The sequence below is a fragment of the Chaetura pelagica genome, unplaced genomic scaffold (genome assembly GCF_000747805.2).
Source record: "Chaetura pelagica isolate M959 unplaced genomic scaffold, ChaPel_1.0 scaffold21, whole genome shotgun sequence".
NCBI classification, from domain to species: domain Eukaryota; kingdom Metazoa; phylum Chordata; class Aves; order Apodiformes; family Apodidae; genus Chaetura; species Chaetura pelagica.
In genome coordinates, this window is record NW_009952251.1 from 3,760,575 (window position 1) to 3,775,046 (window position 14,472).

Below are 14,472 nucleotides of genomic sequence, written 5' to 3' on the forward strand. Positions count from 1 at the left end.
TGCTGATGTGGTGCAGTGAATGTTTTTACATAGCTACTCATTCCGGCTATTTTTTTTTTTTAATTATTATTATTATTTTGGCAGTTTGTAGCCAGAAAATGTACTTTTCTTTCTAGTGATTTTAAAAGGCAACTTAGTTTTCAGATTTTTTTCAGGGAGAAGTGATTTTCCACAGCTGACAGAGCTTTTCTCAGAAAATTCTTAATATTAAACAGTTATGCCATTCAGTGAGTTAAAACCACCGTGCTCTAGAGACTATTAAAAATTCAGTAACCTTAGCAACAAAGTAAAAAGCAATACTGGTTTAGTTGTTTTAAATGAGGAACATACCCCCTTACGTGTGTGAACATATTGTTAACAGATTGGTTTGGGTTGTTTTTATTTTCCTAATCATATGGATCAATCCCATATTTCCTCCTCTTGCTTCCTTAAACATTGCAGTATTAGAAAATACCATTTTTTCTTAATATAAAACCTGTCCTAGATCACAGAATGATATCTGGTCAGTGGAAAAAAAATAAAATAAAAAAACATCCTCTCTGAAACAGAATGAGAAGGTGCCCAGAAAGTGATCCAGGAGCTTACAGACAGTCTTGACAATAACCAGAAAACAGAAATATGTACTCAGGCAAACTGAGTAGTCACTGATGATTATTTTCACATAAAATCTTTTAGAGAGTTTATCAACTTGCTTTTCAGAAGTCTGGATTTGCATTTTAAAAAGCCAAAAAGAGCACAAAGAAGTAGACAGTATGCATTTCAGGTTAGCACCAAGAACACAATTATTCTCTTCAAGGCTGAAGGCTGGTATTGCTCCAGAAGCTGAGCTGTATGTTAAGAGACAAGTTTGTGAGTTTGAACAGCATTCCTAAACATGGAAATATCTGGGAATAGTGGGGAAATTCAGCAGGGGTGTGTGCCCCAGCACCCATCAGCACTGAGGTTGCTAGTGCTCTGCACCTCCATGGGGCTTTGCAATTGAAAATTCCTCTTGTATTTGTCTGCCTGAGTTTGTGTGTGCATTTGCTTTCACAACTTGAACCAAAATGTTCTCTTCCTACATTAAAGGGGCTTGAGGCAGTAAGTTCAGGCCATCTAACAGCAAACTGAAAAAAGTGCTGTATGCTTTCCTTTTTCAAGTTTGTGAAATAATTTTTTTTCCCCAAGCTAGTGGTAATACGGATTTGGAGCACAGCTTTCCCAGATTTATTTAATAAAAGTTACCATTTTTCTTCCAGCAGAAATAAGCAGAAGAGAGAAAGCTATTCTTTTTAACACAATAGAAGGTAGGATTATAGAATAAACACAAGGGAGATAAGAAAGGTGAATCAATTTAAATGTCCTTTGTTCAAGCTTCATTGAAACAAATGAATAAGAGGATTTATTCCCCAGAAAATAAAATGGAAATAAGAAAATAATTACTAAATAGCAAACTAAAGGAAAAATTCTAATTATATTGAAAGAGATTTGCCAGCATTTCTTAGTTTTAAATTAAAAATAACTAAGAGTATGTTAAAACATGTATAAATTAAAGCTGAGCAAACATAATAAAACCACTTGGGTAGCTAAGCTGGGAGTAGGATATAGTGCAGTGCTTGCAGCTGAAAAATGCCATTGCTTGTTTGCACCATTAACCTTCCAAAATTTAGTCCTTCTGCTTTATGGATCAACTGTTTTAGAGATTAATTGGCTCTCTAATCCTGTAAAATCCTGTTTTTTTTTTTTATTTCTTACCTAGAACCCTAAATATTCTGTTGTCGAGCTTGGCAAACAAGTGAATGAGTAGGGATTTAATGGAGTCACAAACAGTAGGTGTGGGACTCAAGATTCAGAGTGTCAGGCAAACCCTGTGGTGATGAATGTGATCCTCAGTCTGACAGCTGGTTGCTCACCTGTGAAAAGTGTGGCCATCCCTGAGGAAAGTTTCAAGTGTACAAATCCCTGCTCCCCAGCCCTGGTGGGAGCTGGCAGCACGTGCCTGGGCATACAGAGACCCCCAGCAGCTCCTGGGCATGTACCCGGGGCCTTTGCTGTTTTGCAGACTCCTGACCTGCTGGATGCTGCTTCAGAGCTGCTGAACATCATCTGCCCTGCAATGACGGGCAGAGTTTTGTGTGTGTGTGTATTGTTTTTTTCCCAAAGTAGTTTTTTTTCATATGTTAAAAAAACTCTTAATAAACTCTATATGTAGTTCTTCTGGTGCCTTGGTTTTTGTTTGCTTAGCTTAAAACATGTATCTTTTAAATACAGCAATCAACCAATGAAAACATCAATTACACTGTGATAAATTTCTGCCAGCATGCAGATCCTAGGTAATAGATTTAAGCAAAGTGATGGAATTTGGCAGCTCTCCTTTCCTAGCAAGATTAGGTCAGTTTCTCCTAAATCCATTGATCTAGCGAGACAGTAATTAGTTAATTTAATGAGAAACAAAGGATTTCAGCCTGCAGAATTTACAGTACTAACAAGATAGGTTATTATTGGAAGCTATTTCCAATAAAAACACTTCAAACAACCAACAAGAATATTGTCCCTTGATTAAAAAAATGGAGCATCATTCATTGTTAACCCCATAGGGTTAGCCTAATGCTAGAAAATATTCTATGCTTACACTGGTGGTAGCTACAGTTTTCTCTTAAGTGCATTTACATAAATCACCCTTGTGAACATCTTTGTAGGGTGCAATTTTTTTCCCTGGCAGAGAGGAGACTTCTGCTGGTGCCTGACTGCATGGCAGCCAGAGAGCTGCTGGGAGCAGTGCAGTGAGCAGCAGACAAGGCTTTGACTTGGAAAAGGCAGATTTGCTTCTCAGCAAAGTGTGCCCAAAACGTATGGTTTCAGCTGAGGGGCTCAGCACATGCTGAACATACAGGAAAATTGTGTTGAACTAGCATGATACTGGAGACCATCTTTACTATACTTCTAAGCAGAATTAATTGTTCTGAAGAGACATCCTGAGCCTGACATCCTAAGTCCACAGAGATACAGCAACTACTGCTGATAGCAGAAACAAAGAAATCAAAGGTCTTTGCAGCAAAAGAGCAGACCAAATAGAGCTAACTAACTGAAAAATGCAGCCCATGACCCTTTGTTCATTCACTTGTGCTGTGCAGGGGCAAGTATAAAAGCATCCGAGACAGACAGACAGACAGACAGAGACATACACCCCCTTCACCCCTACCCCAGCCCACCCAGATTTTGACTGTGCAAGTGGCCTCTGGTAAGCAAACATACTCTGTGGAGAATTGTCTCCTACAGTCCCAAGAAGTCAGAGCACTAGAGGGGAGGTATAAGACAGTCTCCACACTGTTTGAGTTACTGGAAATACTTACAGGGACTCTGGTCTTTTCTTCTGTAGACTGTGTTTGCAGCATGTTTTAACCACAAGCTGTGAGCAAAGATGTGGCACGTGGTAATATTGCTCATCTCTGGAACTGTCATTCTGGCTTTCACCACAAACTTCATGGCTCCTTTGTAGGTGTTACCATTCCTTCTCCAGCACCCATTTTTCAAAATAGTCTGAACACTGCAGAAGGCTTTAATGAGGAAATGAAGATGAGAAATATTTTATAGCAAAACTTTTCTTATATTATAAATATTTAGAGGGCCCTGAACTTCCTGAGATGTTTATTTAAAAGCATCTTCAATTTACAGCCAGCTCCAGAATCACTGCATAATATCACCATCATACAAGTAGTAAGTCAGTTTACATGTAAATATAACAAGTTTGTCTCTTCTATTTCTCTTTGCTTACATAAAATAGACATTTGAGTATGAAAATATTGTGATTAATTTGGGGAATTAGTTGGTTGAGTACTTTAACAATTCCCCTACCAGAAAAATAAAAACTATTTAACTCAAAGAAGAGCCAATGCCTTCTCTGAGGATGCTTTAAAAGATTACTTAAACCTTATAAATATTTAAAGGCCTGCAAAGAAGCTAATGGATCTTTAAGAGAAAACAAAACAACCTGTTTATGAGAAACAGCATCTTACCTTCTACTAAGTCAATTAAATAAAAGAGTAAATTCTATGTTGTGATTGTGTATTGAAAATTACCTCAACTGAACTAGATTTTGTCTCTGTTGAGAAGCAGTTGGGATTTTGTTGAAAATAACAGATATATTTCAGCTTAAACGAGAGAAGCTGCCATGGAAGGATGGAAGGAGCATTGTGCGGCCTTAAAGAACTAATACAAAAAGTTCCATGTTTCTCATCCCTCCCCTTCTTTGTTGCAAAGAAAAGGTCTTGGCCAGTATGAGATTCGTGTGCTCATTTTCAATTGTGGTTTGCCTGAAGAGAAGGCCTTTGTGGTCTCAAAAAGTAGGCCTGGCTGTCTGCAGGTTTACAAGAGAAATTTAAACCTGATTAACTTTGTTAATGAAACTACTCAGAGAGTGCAATCGTGTCTTTCTCCCTGACACTGGTGAATGAGTGTGTGCTGCAGCACCTGTCTACACAAACATTTGTGCAGTTGAAGGTGACCATGCACTAAAGCGTGTGGGGTGTTGTTTGGCTAGATAGGTCCTCGTATGGTGAATCTTGCCCACTTGTGAGGAAAACTCCCTAATTTCTACAAAATCTCTGCTTCTACAGCAACAAAATGAACCCGAACACTTTCCACTTTTATCCTTTTTGGGTAAACAAACACCTATTTAATTACGACCCTGTGTGCTAAATGCACATTTTCCACTTGGTAATTAAAATTGATAATGAAGACAAAAATATAATTTGCACATATTTTGAAGAGAAAATAGTAGGCTGATTTCATTTACTCCAGTACAAAGCTATATGCAACATGCCTAGCCGAGAGGAGGAAAAAAGTCCCTGTTACCATAACCTTGGTTTTGTAGAAAGTTTAAGGTGATGTGAATTGTGTGGATTTTTTTGGTGTTTGGCATTTTTGTTTGGTGGTTTTTGTTTCCTTTTTAATGCTCTGCTTTATTCTCACTGAATGAATTGACAAATGTTAAGATGAAACCTCAGCTGAAGGAGATTCTGCAGAAATACTGTCCCCCTAGCAACACCGTTACTAGGCACAGGGAGTACATAAAACCTTATTCCCCTAAAAGTCTGCATGTGAGAAGGAAATAAAGTTTTATTTATTTTTAAATAAATATAAGGTGCTTGCAGATGTTTCATGTACCTCTAAATACACTGAAAACACCATTTGAATAGAAGCAGGATTCGTAATATAAACTCAGAATAAACACTGCGGTACCAAAGCAGATAACGAGTGGAATCACAGATACAGATCTTCTGTGTGAATAGAATGTTTGGGAGAAACAGAGTATTTGATTTTGATTCCAGAGAAAAAGAAGCAAAGCAGACAATGGCATCCACAAAAGGTAGCTGCCATAATAATAGGAGAGGGCACGTGAATGTGGAAGGCTTGTGACAGCCGAGTTATCGCCTAGGAGAGGCCTAGACTCTGCACAGAGAGATGGCTCACAAAAGACAGTCTTGCAAGGAAGCAAAGTGAATAGAAGAAGAAAATTAATCTTTTCAGTGGCCAGATGAAGGATGAACTCAGAATAATGTGCCTCTAGAAATAAATCCTCTACCTCCTCTCTTGGAAGCTTACTTAGGAACCACAGCTTGCAAAGCTTTAATAATTGCAGTGAGTTAATGAATACATGTCGTGTTGGTACAGTTTGCAATTGACTAGCAAGAAGCATCCAGCATTTAAAAAAAAACCTGCTATATCCTCCAAACTGTTGTTAAGGAAGAATCATATCCTGAGGAATCTCTAAGGAAACTCTTTGAACACGTTGGTTTTAGTGAGTGTATATTTTCTCCATACTGCCTAAAGTGTTAGTGAATTGCTGTATGCTGCAATGCATGTCTGTCACCGTGCTTACAAGAACACTTTCATTAAGTTGCACAGACTTATATCCTTATTCATTTGGTCACCAGAAACAAAGGATTTCTCTCTGTTCTAACAGCACAAACATACAAAAAACAGACTGGACTGCTGAAAACATAGCTATGGACCATCCATGCTGTGAAAACACAGCTGATATCCTTGGAAGAGGGACCCAAGCAGTGCTGCACTCAAGGGTTCTCAGGTTCCCAATCACCATGAAGCTGGCAGGGCCATATTGCACCCTTGCCCCAGAAGGAAGCAGGGGTTCAAGTCCCAAAGTGCTGTACAGCATGACCCTGGCACAGGGTTGCCTGTTGCATCCACCCACTGCCAGGGACACGTGTCCAACAGGTTCAGAGAAATACGGACTGGTTTGGGTTGGATAGGACCTTAAAGATCATCTAGACCAACCCCTGTGCCCTGGGCAGGGACACCTCCCACTAGAACAGGTTTCTCGGAGCCCCATCCAACCTGGCCTTGAAGCTGGTTCACCAGTTCTGCTGTGTCCTGGCAGCTCAGCCCCACTGCAGAGCAACAGAAGGAAGACTAACAAGCCTCATGGAATTATTTTTTTTTTTCCCCTCTAAGAACACATCTCCAGCAGCAATCTCTCTCTAGCTTGCTTTGCTTTCCCAGCTGAGCAGACCCAGCACAGGTGCAACCCAAGGGAATTATTTCTATTTTGTACACCCACGTTCACAACAAGTCTCTCTAAGCTGGCATTGTTCGTGCTTGCAACAGAGGCTACCAATTATACCGCGTGTCTTACATGGCAACTGTTTACAAGAAAATTATATTGTTTATATATTTTTGGTGCAGTTAACAAAATATCTTAAATGTCAAATTGCTTGATACAGAAATAAGGGAGTTTACTGTATGCTTTAAAGCACTACAATTGTTGGTAAATTGCATTCAGCACAGAATTATAGACATTTAAACATCATTCAGGAGGAAAATACTTTCCCAAGGGATTCATCTGACAGCACAGACTAGGAAAGTGAAGGCTTAGCAATTTAAAAATGTCAGCAGAACAAAACTACTCCAACTTCTGAACACGATTAGTCATGCGCAGTTAACAGTTTAACTAACAGTTGCACTGTACTGCTATTGATTTTTTTATTGCTTTCCTGAAATTAATTTGATAGCTGTTAATTTATCATTAATTGTTCTGTGAGCCTTGGGAGCATTGGCTCGTGGACTGGACCCAACAGATTGCAGCATAATGACTAAAAGTGAGCCACATCCATCATCCTGCATGTAGGAGCCCCCCGTAACCATCATCCGTGTCCTCACTGCTGTCTTTTGCATCACCCTGGCAGCTCTTTTTTATCAGCTAGGGCCATTAGGCACTTTAAAAATCAGTTTTCTGTTTTCCTCCAGAGGTGCTGGCAGTCTGGGGCTGTGGCTGCCTTGCAGAAGCAGTTCAGGGCAGCAGTGAACTGTCACCTGTGCCAGCACCTGCTCCCCTGCTCAACCACTGCTGGGTAGCAGGAGCCCCAGTGCTGCAAGTCCATCTCTCTCAGCTCCACAAGCAGATTGGTGAACCCCAACAGCTTTGGATGACACTTATCACCTCAGGAGTTTGTCGGTGGTACAGGTGTCTCACACAGAGCAGTGTCTTTTCTCCTCAAGGTTGACCCACTGCCTGGGAAGATTTTCTGGCCCATCTGGAAACCTGACACACCACATGGCTGTACGTACTGCTGCCACCACCTCTCCCTCTCACAATAGTCTTCCCTCAACAATCCAGCCCTTGTGAGCAAAAGTGCCACATTTCAACATCCTTCTTTTTCTCCTGGTGTCCCCTTTGTTCACCTAATGTGGACAAGAAGATACGGTCTCCTGGTCTGTACCCAAAGCTGAACGCATCGTGGTCAACTGCGAGTTGTATCCAACTGCTGCTTGATTGGGAAAGTGCCACCAGGACTCCATTTTGGATTAAACGATTGGATAAAGGAATCCAGTTTTTCAGGATTAAAAGGACATAATATCCCTCCAATGAGATCTGCAATTTACCTTTGTTGACCTGGCCAAGCTCTGAGGAGCAGCAGTCCCCTGGCACTACTATCCACAGCGGAAACCACTGATCTGCAGCCTGCACCACAGGGCAATAGCAAAAGGCCAGAACAACTTGCAAGTCATTTTGCTTTCTGACACTTTGGGGCTGTGTTTCAGCAGATTGAGAGTATGGTCTGCTCCACAAGGTAATGTTGTGTCAGTACTTGGTCCTTCTGATATAAATCCTGTGGGTTTTTTTGCAGAGTTATCTGGTAAATTGTAAAGATCTGCTCTGGTCTTAGCGATGAGTGTCCATCCACAGTTTCAGAAGTGCCTCCTTAGTGCCCTTGTCTGTATTGACCCTATTTAAATGGAACAGTAAAGAAGGGCTGGACAATTCACACAAAACTGCACTAGCAAAACATAACCTTTCACTACATCAGACACTTTTTGAGCCAATAGTGCCTTTCTGCACCTCCCCAGCGGTGGATCCCTAGTCAGTGCAGAGGGAGCTTGACCATTAGTTATGATGATAATGCAGTATGATTTGCATTTGCTTCATACACTTTACATATTTCACATAAATAATGAGGGGAACAGTGTAAATACTCCAAGAAAAGGTGTGATGGGTTACAATACCTAGACAGAGATTCTAGAAAGAGAAAGAAAAACATAATTCTTGAGAAGCATTTTGGGGAAATCAAAAGCAAACAGTTTAAAAAAACAACTGTGAATTATACCAGCCCCAAGAAGAATGTTGTTTCCATGTATTTTCTCCCAACTAACTTGCAATTTAGAAGATGAGCATCCTGTGCAGACTGACATTAAAAATGAGATTAAATAAAAAAGTATAGAAAATATATAGAAAATAGGAAGAAAAGAAAGGAGAAAAGATGAAGAATGTTTAAAAAGAGGAAAAGGTGAAAGAGACATGCAATAAATAGGAAATTGGCACTCAAGTAACAGTGACAGGAGTTTGACAGATAAATCAAAGGATGTTTCAGGCATGTTTCACTGAGTCTTCTTGTTTAAGTTAGAATGTATTTGATCATTACAGGCTATGAAAAATGACTGTAACAGTTTTGTTTCAGTTAGCAGGACAGTCAGTGCTTATGAAGGAAGACTGGTCTCCAGCAGCCCAAAGCTCACAGATAGCTGATGCCAACTTGCTGGTCCCCATCAAGTCCCTGCACTCCATGTGACTTTTCTACTAAATGAGGATTTTATTTGTTATTGTTGTGATGAGTAATTAGCTCATAACTTCAAAGACTTTAAATAACAGAAGTGCCATGTTAAGGATATGTACTGTTATTATGGAGGAAGCAGAAGACTCATGATTCAAAGTTTTTAGGACAGAAACCCCATAATTTTAAAGCAATACAGTAAGGAAGGCTGCTGGCTTCTACCTTCATTTCTCTGAGCTTTTTATATGGGATACCATCTCATATATCAGAGAACATTTCATTAGCTTTCATGGTGATGCTTGAGTCATACATCACATTTTCTAATAAATCTTAGATTTGCCAGGCTAGCAGAATATCAATAACATTACCTTTCAAAATACTGCTTTCAGCACTGGATACACAGGGCTGCATCTTTCACGTGGGTTTTTTTGCAGTTTATCAAAATGAAACATGACATCTACTGTAAATGATATTTCCATTTAGTGCTTAATGATACATCTGTTTCTCATCATCCACAAATTCGGATGGTTTGCTAAACATATTTTTGTTTGGTGACAACCTATATGCCAAACTGAAGGCTTGTTAGCTTCAGCCTATCAGCAATGGAAGCTGGTGTAATTATGAATTGGATCTACAAGCTAAAACAGCTTAGTTGCTGCAACAGGAAAAAGAGTTTACAAATACCGAATGCACTTCTGGAAAAAAAGACCAGTTTTAATATCTGAAGTGCTTTCTTCTCCAAGGGTAAAAATGGTGCTCTGTCACCAGTAACTTGATCCAGAAGCTACCACCATTGAGATGGGAAACGTAAGAGAGAACATAGCATATTTTTTGTTATCTTCTAGTGTACTTGATAAGCCATGTGGACACATGCAGAATTTCATGGGATTCAGGGGCAAAAGAACCTAGAAAAGCCTATTGCTCCAACCCCCAAGCCCATGTCTTATTTGGCATTCTCTGGGCTGGGCAGCATCTGCTGCTGCGTGATGTGCAGCTCAGCAGGGTAAAGTGCCACGGATCAACACAATCACTTTCCAAGGGGATTTTGATGGCAAAAAATGCAAACTACAGTAGACCTATAACAAGGTAATTTTTGAAAGTTAAGATGTGAAAGAAAAAAAAAGTTAGTTGCAGTTTCTTAATTTGTGTCCAAAGTAACGTTATACTTTATTTTTGTGTTGTTTTTTTTTTCCTCTTGCTCTCAAGGCTTTTAAAAATATTTTTTCCAAACTTTCACAAGATCAGTGGGAGTCTCAGTGGTGTAGACTAGCTCTTAACTCCAGCAAGAAAATAATCTGAAGGAATTAAATGTACCTGCTTTTGTTGTAATGCATAGCAGGTAAAATACAGCGTTAACCTGTGAAGGGTATCCTGACTGTACAGCCAAGACTCGTGGCGTATCTTGTTATATCTTGTAGAAGTGGATGATGTATTTCTTCCACAGAGTCACAGAATGTCCTTGGCTGGAAGAGACCTCCAAGATCATCCAGTCCAGCCTTAGACCTAACACCACAACTGCACCACTAAAATCATGTCCCTAAGCACTGGGTTTTTTTCAAAATTATCAATGGAGATTTTTATTCCATGAACAATTACACTAAGTCGACTCTGAAACAGAGACCTAGAGCTGCCAGAGCGAGAAAAAAACCTTTTTTTCCTAATTTCAGTTACCTTCTAAGGCAATCAAAACCTCATTTGATCAAATAAGAACAAACATAACATAGGTCCATATTTTATGCTTCTCACACACCATATGTATAATATAGCTTTACATCATGATAAATAGAATTGCTCTCCTGAGCTGGCAATATGAGATTTCTGTATAATTTGTGTAAATTGTTAGCATAGGTAAATGATGATTTCAAAAAGAATATTAATGGTAGAAGTTAATGTCATGACCTAAAATTAAGTTTCATGGCCATGGTTACTTTCACCAGCCATACACTGAAAACCCAAACAGTGTCTGGTCCATTTTCAGCACCAAGCCCCTGAATCTGCTCAGTCTGAGTGTTTAAGAGATCAGAAATTAGAAGTCCCTCTCTAATATTTGTTTCAGAAGCATTTTTCCTCACCCTGAGCTTGTCCCTGGAGGTTGCATGTTTATAACTTCAGGACAAAACTCAAAGGAAGTTCCCCCTGTACTGATATATGTTGCTTCCCTGACAAAAATTGGCAAACCACAGATAACCCAATTTCCATCTCTAACATCAAACCTCCCTCAGCCAGGACTCACTTGACCTTACCAATTTTAGAGGTACATCACACGGTAGCAAATTATCCACATTGTTATGCACTTACATTTATTTAAAAGTTATTATTGGATATACCCAAAGGGGCTGTAGATGACTAGAGCCATTCCCTGTTCAGGAATGGGCGTGGCCAATATTGCAACCACACCTGAGACCTCAGACCTCCTGGTCTGCTCCAACAATGATGACAATTTCTTTGCAGAGAATGGACACCTACAACTCTAGAAAAGAAGATGTACTAAGTGAAATGAATGTGCACAGAAAGGAAAAAATGTCAATTTTTATCTCTGTAGAGAAGTTCTCTCAAGCTTTTGGCCAGGCTGGTGTGTGGACAGGGGGTGTTGTCTCCTTTCTCCATTCCACTCACGCTAAAGCTCAAACTTGGGAGCAGATGGCTCTCAGAAACCTAGCCTGCACACTTCTCTGACAATACATTGAGCTGTTAGAGGTTAACTGTGATCCCAAGTGTCCCAGGGATATGGCCTTGTAAAAATAAAGTCGACCTCTAAAATGACAGTTCAAATAGTAAGACATCTCAGGTGCTACTGGCAGAAGGTTGACTTAATGTGAACCTTTTACCTGAGCTTCTAGCTTTTGCCGTGTTCTCATCATGTTAAAGGAAGAATAAGAGCCAAATCATCACTTTTTATCTTTCCTGTCACTCTTTATATTTCCTCCTAAGCAAGCTGATAGCTCAAGAAACACACTCCACGTATCATTTTTTTGCACTTGTCCCAAAGGAGAATGTAGCAGTCCATTATTCTGAAAGACAGTTCAATATTTAATGATACATTCTTTTTTTTATATTACCCCTTTTATAAGTGAAAACTCTACAATCACTTGAGAAGATCACATGTACAACATCAACTAAATTCTCCAGCCCTGCAAACTTCTCTTTCTGCCATGATGATCTCTTTTTTTCTTGACACCCACAGTAAGGCTGGGGATGAGGTAGCTGTGGCGAGTGCAGTCATTTCTAGACATGCCATCCTTGACTTTGGGCTTCAAATTGGCTCCTGTCCTCCCTCCCACCTGGGCCACCAAAATGATGCTTACTTCCTCATGCTGCTGCTTTTGTCTCCATGATGACATGGATGCTTTAGCTGCCACTTGACCATCACCCCTCAGCTCCACTGTCCTGCCACCACTCCAGCCCCACTGCTGCCTGCCAGGGAATGGCATGCTCCTCAAGCACTAGGATAACATTTCATTTCCCTTCATTTTCCACTGGCTCTGCTCCAAACTGGTCTTACTGCTTTCCCTCCAGATCCACTGCCAAATGAAAAAAACAAAACAAAACCAACAAAAAAAACCCAAACAAAAACCCCAAAATGCCCATTACTTTAGATGTATCCAACATGATACAAGCTTTTCAGTGCACTTCTCAGACCCATCCTGGAATTGCATGCCACCCTCTGTAGTTATTAAAGGAAATTCACTTCACACAGACAAAAGTCTCCAACTTGGGAGCAGAACTTAAGATAGAAACAGTTTGGCTGTGTAAAGTGCTTGATGAAAGGAGAACACAAATGGCCAAATTGCCTTCTCTCATCTGTATCCCTCCTTGGCCTCGCACAGACTCTGTCAAGATAAATGGAAAGACTCTCACTGATGTCAACAGGCTGGGGATCAAGCTCTTGATGTCTGTGCTTTGAGGGACTGAGCAAAAAGCACCTTTGTACCACATGTATCTGGGCAATTTTAATTGTGACAGGAGAGTGAAGCAGCACATTCACCTCGAGGATGGAAAGAGAACGGTAACAAGGGGCTCTGAAATGCAGCAAGACAGAGGAACTGCCTGGCAACTAAAATAATGAGGAGTCTGGGAGATGCATAATTTTTTTTAAGAGAACATTCAAAAGTTTAGTTAGTCTCTGCTTCTTCACTGTGTAAGTGCAGTATTGGCTGTTGTTCACATGTAGCTCACTGGACATGTATGTCCTTTCTTTCCAAGATGCAGCGGAGAACCATGCTCCTCCCCAGCTCCTCTCAACTCCTGCCAGCAAACCAGCTCCTGCTGGACACTGGTCCCAACGTCTTGGCTCCCAAGAGCAGGATTTAACCACTGTCTATCTGCCAAATGCACTTTTTCTCCTCTGAAAGACCCTTTCTCCTGCCTTCCCTGTGCTGAGAGTTTCCCTAGGGATGCAGAGCAATTTCCTCCTTCCACTTCACTACGTGAATTGCTCCCACATACATCATCTCCAGGATTGGCCTCAGAGTGCTGTAAGAAAGATATGCCTGATGATATAGGGAGCACATGCCTGGAGGATTAGCAAGGGCTTCACGCCACAGGGAGCTGTAACTACTGTAATTTTCCCTCAAGACAGGAGATCCAGTCTGTCCTGCTGCTTGATCCTTAAAATAGCCTCTTTAATTTTCTGTTTGCAAACTAGTTCAGTTTTCTGAAGATAAAATTCTCTCTACACTAATGATGGAGGCAATCAGTTTTCTTACCAGAAGCTTCTTTAACATCGCCCTCAGCTACAAACAAATCTAAGCTTTGAGAAGCTGCATTTTAGCACAAACGCCTGGGAGTCTGAAATACTCATACTCTTACTGCTATTACAGGTCACTACCCTTCTCAGCATTTACCAAAGCTGATCAACTAAATAACTTACTATTTCTATTTAGAAATGTGTCTGTGCCTGCACCTGCTAGTAACCTCAGTGCAGCAAAGAAAGATTAAACATTCAAGTAATTTAGCTTAGTTCCAGTTCATTTTCAATTAACAGGAGAAAATCCTCTCAGACATAATAAGCTATTTTAGGTTTCATTTTAGTTTATTTGTCTGACAAAACTAAGTATTTAGCCTTACAAGTTAAAATCATGAATGCTGTTCAAAATCTAGTTTATTAAATAAAAAAGCTAAGGAAAAAATACTAAAGTACTGATTTCAAGGGTATTTTCCCTTTTCAGGATGTTTGAAACATTAAACACTCCACAATGAACACTATACAAAACATTTCAAGGAAGAAACCGTTGTGTGTGTGTGTGTATTTGTTTCCTCATATTTAACCTTTCTGTATGCCTAGTATAAAACCTGCTCCAGCCCAATTTATCAGTGTCAGCTTGTCTTCCCTCATACCACTTTTGGCAGTCTTACCCATATTAAGCTGGAAGGGTTATCAGATGCCCATCTTCCCTAATGTATATTCAAAATATATTTATTTTTG